The sequence below is a fragment of the Cervus elaphus genome, chromosome X, assembly GCF_910594005.1.
Source record: "Cervus elaphus chromosome X, mCerEla1.1, whole genome shotgun sequence".
NCBI classification, from domain to species: domain Eukaryota; kingdom Metazoa; phylum Chordata; class Mammalia; order Artiodactyla; family Cervidae; genus Cervus; species Cervus elaphus.
Genome location: NC_057848.1, coordinates 162,498,647 through 162,505,133, shown reverse-complemented (window position 1 = coordinate 162,505,133; position 6,487 = coordinate 162,498,647). Strand labels below are relative to the sequence as shown.

The 6,487-nt window shown below is 44.6% G+C and overlaps 1 non-coding gene across 1 annotated transcript; it reads left to right on the top strand.

The window, feature by feature from the left end:
- Nucleotides 1-989: 989 nt before the first annotated feature.
- Nucleotides 990-1,097, top strand: LOC122691055. The gene has a single exon (XR_006340301.1). It is a non-coding gene; the product is annotated as a U6 spliceosomal RNA (small nuclear RNA).
- The last annotated feature ends 5,390 nt before the right edge of the window (nucleotides 1,098-6,487 follow it).

Genomic DNA, 6,487 nt, shown 5'->3' with positions numbered 1-6,487 from the left:
CTCCAGTGGCTTAGTGGTAAAGAATTTGCTCGTAACGCAGGAGAGGCAGGAGACCCGGATTTGATCTCTGGGTCGGGAAGCTCCCCTGGAGGAGGGCAGGGAAACCCACTCCAGTGTTCTTGCCTGGGAAGTCCCCTGGACAGAGGAGCCTGGTGGGCTACAGTCCGTGGGTGTCAGAGTCGGACACGACCGAGCGAGCACGCAGGAGTTGACGGCGCTGCACCAATGCACTGCTGCGCTCAGGGCAACAGAACTTTCTGGTGCTTTTTCTTCTTCCTGTAGCATCCTCAGCGGACACTGGCTTTCCAGTTGCGGGTGCCTCCAGTTGTCACCCGTTGCCCACTCCCCTTCCCACAGGCCCAAATTAAGAGGAACCAAGTTCCCAGGGGGACAACGAATAATCCTGCTAAATCAGATCTTTCTCACAGCACACTTCAGAGTGTGCGCTCTACCAAGCGCAGAGGCAAGGCTTTCTGAGAACCACGTTACATGTTCACGACCATTCTCTGAGGTTCTCGGGCGGCATCTAAGGGGTGATGTGCCCACCCTGATGGCTGTGAAGGCTGGATGGATGATGATGTGTTTATGCACATAAACCTAAAAAACAAAAATCATTTAAACGGTAAAGGGAGCATCGAAACATACTAAGTCTTTAAAGCCTATTTGAGGTGCATGGAGTCAATATTACACAAGAATGAGCAATATCCATCTATTTTTCGATTACAGCAGTTGATGGCAAGTAAGTCAAAGCCTCAGCTGACCTTGCCAGTCTCAGGAGGCTGTGCGCTGCTACTGTGTGCGTGTCCCAGTGGCAGAACCTCCTATAAGCAGAAGTGCTAACTTACACAAAGTGACAAGACTCAATGTGTCATATCCGAAAATTTAAAAAGCTTTTCGTTTAGGAGATAAAGCAGGTGTTTGTACTACATGGTGCTTTCAGATGCCCCGTTATAACCACGGTGGTTTTGTACAATCAAAATAATGTTACAGTGCTAGAAGCTTCAATAGCACATCTACTAAAACTCGAATGATACAGAGATTATCATGGCCCCTGCGCAGGGATGACACACAAATTCATCAAAGCGTTCCATACTTTTTAAAATTTTGAGCATTAAAAAAATATTATGAATATGACTCACAGAATATTTTTAAAGTTTATTGAAAGAAAACTTAAGATTACATCCAACTTGCAATTTTTTATTTGCCTTCTTGACTGCTTTACGTATTAAAAAATAGGACTCTGCATGTGCTTCTATAGTGTGCATTAATTGGTAGGTTGTTCTTTCTGGTAGATTTCCCCACCATTTTAAAGTAAAGATACCCATCTTTCAACCCTGAAATTAGGTGCGTTGAATTTTAACAAATTATCTTTGAGTTTCACAAAATATGTGGTAGACACTTTGATCTAGTTAATACAATCAACTAGTTTCATTAGGAGAAGACAGACTATTTTAATGAATGATTAGTTCATGAAAGTATCCAACTATGTTGATAAGAAGAAAATAAAATTACAAAATGCATGTTACAGTGCCCCCAAAGATGCTTGGAAGACTAGTAAGTCATGGCAGATGACCTATCTATTCATGAAGCTTTAATTTCATGCAGTTATGCATTTCTCACAAATCACTTTGGTTATGTGATCTTCACACTGAGGAATTTGTTTAGATCAAGCCGTTTATGATTTCAGTGGTTAAACTACAATATTTTATAGCATTTGCTCAGTGCAGCCTGATTTCTATAGGGTTGAAATGTTACCGTTTTTCCTGAAAACTAAAAAGTCTCTTCTGGTATAGGGGACGCGTCAGCTCCTGTTGTTAGAACTGAAACTGCCCTGAGATAGTCTTGAGTTTTAAGAACACATTTTACTCTCATTGTAGACTTCTCAAATTCAGTAACATGTCCTTCATTATAAAAGATCACCGTAACCAAGTCACCATCTTTGTTTTTGGTGGGGGTGTCTTCACTCAGCTTGTAGGATCTTAGTTCCCCCAGCAGGGATTGAACCCGGGCTCTCGGCAATGAAAGCACAGAAGCCTAACCACCAGGGAATTCCCTCCACACTGTCCTTTACTCTAAATCTGTTGTATGATTTTCCCCTCCTCTAGTCGTGATGATATATATTGACCCATCATGTTCTTTTCTGAAAACCATGATCCGCAATGACTATATTTTTGCAGGCTAAAGCTAAAACTCAGCAAGACTAACCAGAACCTCTAAGAATTAAGCCTGTTCTCAATAAGGCTTTGCGGGGTGGTGCGGGGGGAGGGGGTGGCTAGTATAGTACATCCACGTGTGCTCAGTCGTGTCCCACTCCTTGCGACCGCATATAGACATTGGATCAATTCATAATAATGGAGGGTTTTGGTGACTACGGCTCAAGTATCCACCTTATAATCACAATAATAATCATGAAGACCATAATATGCTCTGCCATTGCTGCACTCCAGCAATGCAAAAATCCAGATACAGCAAAATGACCACATCCCTGGACAGTTTTCACTCTGTCATGGCGACTTCCCGCAGAGTATAAATGTGCTGTGAGGACTGAGCTAAATCCTATGCCTCTGCCAAATGAGTGTGGCACGTCAATACTATGTTAACGCCGCTGTGTGCTTCCTTACTCAGATGAACAGAAGACATGCTTATGAAATTAAAGCGTGAAAACAGACACTACTCAGAATCTAGACAACACACAAAAGTAACTGCACAACAAGAACACGGGATGGATTACGGTCCAAATATTGCCATGCTGTTATAAACGGGCTAAACCAGTGAGCTGCTTAGCCTAAAGCAGTGACTCTGCACTCCAGAACCACTTACGAGCTTTAAAAGTGCTGACGCCCAATCCCTACACACAGAGAGAAAAATTTAATTGGCCCAGGGTGGAGTCCTGGGCATAGGATTTTTAGAAACTCCCCGACTCCTTTGGTGGACCGCCACCATTGTGAAGCACTGGGCCCTGAACCAAGAGGCCCCAGGGAAAGTCAGACTGCTTTGGGCAAGATATTCCAGTAGGGGGCGCTCAGCTGATTCCATGTTTCTTAAAGTCCATCCGTGTCCCAAGTGTTAACCGATTTTTGGAGAGGTCGTTCTAACATAGATGCTACTCCAATTATTTTCAAAGTGTTTTTTTTTTTTTAATTTTCTAAAAGTAACGGGAATTCCCTGACGGTCCAGTCGTTGGGACTCCACTGCAGGGTCAGAGGCTCAATCCCTGAACGGGGAACTACCACCTCGCAAACCCTATAAGTGTGGCCAAATAATAATAATTATAATGATAATAAAATCTACAGTATCTTCAGATTTCAGGTTGAATATGGCAGATTAAATATATCCATATATCTCTACTCTGTCCACAAAACCCCATGAAATGACAGTAAAGGAATAAAAAGAAGAGACATGTTCTTACTGACAAAACAGGGGAGCAGGTAACTGAAGCCAAGTGGGGACAAGGACATTTTAATGCTTCAGAACCCTGGAAAGCTCAGGGATTCTAAGCTACCTCTGAAGGTTGAGGACAAATTGATATCAGATGGGGCATCTAGCCTGTCTGATACAGTTTAGAACAAAAGGAAGAAAAGAGCAGTATAAGCATATTATGAGTTCTAGAAGCAAACAGATGAAACCACTAAGGATTTCAAATGGTTGTTTCAGGGAAGTGGGAACTGGGATGGGAAAAAGCAATTCTGGGTTTTGCTCTTCTGAGAGCCCTGTGTCATTTGGCCTTTAACATTAAATTCTGAAGGCAGTTATTCTTCAATTAAAAAATAAATTTTAAAAAAGCAAATGAAAAAAGCAAAAATATTAAGTATATACAGAATTTAGTTTTTTTTTTTAAAGCTGCTTTTGAACACGTTTGGGAGTAAAGGTATGCAAATACTGTAGATATGAATGTAAAGTTGTAAAATCTTTCCAGGTGACAGGTGGGTAATATGGATGAAAAATTTCAACGTGTGGAACGTTTACTCCAGCATTTTCAGTCTTGAGATTTGCCCTGAGGAAGGAATTGGACAACCAACCACTGCTTTGAGTATTAAATAGAACAATTGGAAACTATCTACAGGCCCTACACCAGAACTTTGATTGGAAGAAGTGATGGCTCCTCCATACAGCGAAATCATATGCAAATACTTTAAATGATGGATTGTACACCTCCCAGACGGTCAAAAATTCTAAAAGCCTGAAAACAAGAGTTGCTGGGCATGGGAAACAGTGAAATCTTGATGTAGAGCTATTGAGTGTGCACTGGTACACTGTCTTTGGAGAAAAGGCAAACATTGGCATTACATAAATAAAAAGTTAGATATGCACTTGGATTAGCAATTCTCAGAGGGAATCTAAAATGACTCCCATGAACTATACAGTGCATGGAATTCTCCAGCCCAGAATACTGGAGTGGGTATCTGTTCTCTTCTCCAGGGGATCTTCCTGATCCCTAGGAGCCGAACCTAGGTCTCCTGCATGGAAGGTGGATTCTTTACCAGCTGAGCTACCAGGGAAGCCTGAGACCTTCTGTGGACTTTTACAAATATTACATCCTGGAGTGGGAGGGGGAGAACAGAATGAACACACCTACCGCATAAGTTTACGACCTACCTGCATAAGATTATGAACAAAGAAAACGAACCTCTATGAATAATGCGGCTATGAAAGTTGACTACCACTAAATCCAGTAGTAATACCTGTGGATTAGGAAAAAAATTGGGACTCACATGGTAAACAATTCGCCTGCAATGCAGGAGACCCGGGTTCGATCTCTGGGTCGGGAAGAGTCTCTGGAGAAGGGAATGGAAACTCACTCCAGTATTCTGGCCTGGACAATCCCACGGACAGAGGAGCCTGGCAGGCTGCAGTCCGTAGGGTGGCTGACAGCCCCACAGGACTGAGTGACTGAGACTACAGAGAACAAAGCACAGCCCGAGAAACAGTTCCAGCTGCGACGGGGACGTGGGATCACCCGGAAGGAGCTCTCCTTTTCCCAGGTGGCGCTCTCTCTGAAAGTCGCTCAGTCGTGTCCGACCAGAGGCTGTCTGGCTCCTCTGTCCTTGGGATTCCCCAGGCAAGAATACTGCAGAGGGTAGCCGTTCTCTTCTCCAGGAGAATCTTCCCCAGGAACTGAGCCTGGGTCTACCGCATTGAAACAGGCTCTCTAAGCCATCAGGGTCGGAGAAGGCAATGGCACCCCACTCCACTCCTCATGATGCCTGGGAAATCCCATGGACGGAAGATCCTGGGTGGCTGCAGTTCATGGGGTCGCTAAGAGTCGGACACGACTGAGTGACTTCACTTGCACTTTTCACCTTCATGCATAGGAGAAGGAAATGGCAACCCACTCCAGTGTTCTTGCCTGGAGAATCCCAGGGACGGGAGAGCCTGGTGGGCTGCCGTCTATGCTGTCGCACAGAGTCAGACACGACTGAAGCGACTTAGCAGCAGCAGCAGCAAGCCATCGGGGCAACTCTAATCAGCAAACGGGAAAAAAAAATAAAGCCATCTGCCAATATACAAGGCCCGGGTTCTGTTCGTGGGTAGCGAAAAATCTGTGATTTATTTCCTCAGTTGTGTCTGATCGGCCATCCTGTCTTCGCTTGAAAAAGCCCATTGTGGTTTTATGGATATTGGGTTTCCCTTGTATCTCGGCTGGAAGAGAATTCACCTACAGTGCGGGAGACCTGGGTTCCATCCCTGGGTTAGGAAGATCCCTGCACAAGCAGGAGACTACCCACTCCACTATCATGGCCCGGAGCATTCCATGGACTGCATTGTGCATGAGATCACAAAAAGTCGGACACGACTAAGCGTCTTTCACTTTGAACTCACTGAAGATCAAACCCGCAAACTGAAATGGTAAACAAAGAAAGCTTCGAGAGTCTGAAAACCCACCCGAAATCGTTTGTTTTTCAACGTCCACGTTCCTACCAAAGAATATTTGTCTTGTTTAGTCTCACAAGACCTCCAAAAGTTGTTTGGTAATCTAACTATTATTTCTTTCTTGGGCCTACTTGACCTAGTGTCCACCGCAACACAACAGTATAAGTTCAAGCAGGAGCAGGAAATGGAGCATGGGTACCGCACTGCGCCTGGGCACGTACCCATAAGAGGGGGCTCACTCCTAACACACTGAGGATGAGAAGCAAAAAAAAGGGTCAGTTCAGTTCAGTTCAGTCGCTCAGTCGCGTCCGACTCTTTCCGACCCCATGAATCACAGCACGCCAGGCCTCCCTGTCCATCTCCAACACCCAGAGTTTACTCAGACCCATGTCCATCGAGTCGTTGATGCCATCCAGCTATCTCATCCTCTGTCGTCCCCTTCTCTTCCTGCCCCCAATCCCTCCCAGCATCAGGGTCTTTTCCAATGAGTCAACTCTTTGCATGAGGTAGCCAAAGAATTGGAGTTTCAGCTTCAGCATCAGTCCTTCCAATGAACACCCAGGGCTGATGTCATTTAGGATGGACTGGTTGGATCTCCTTGTAGTCCAAGGGACTC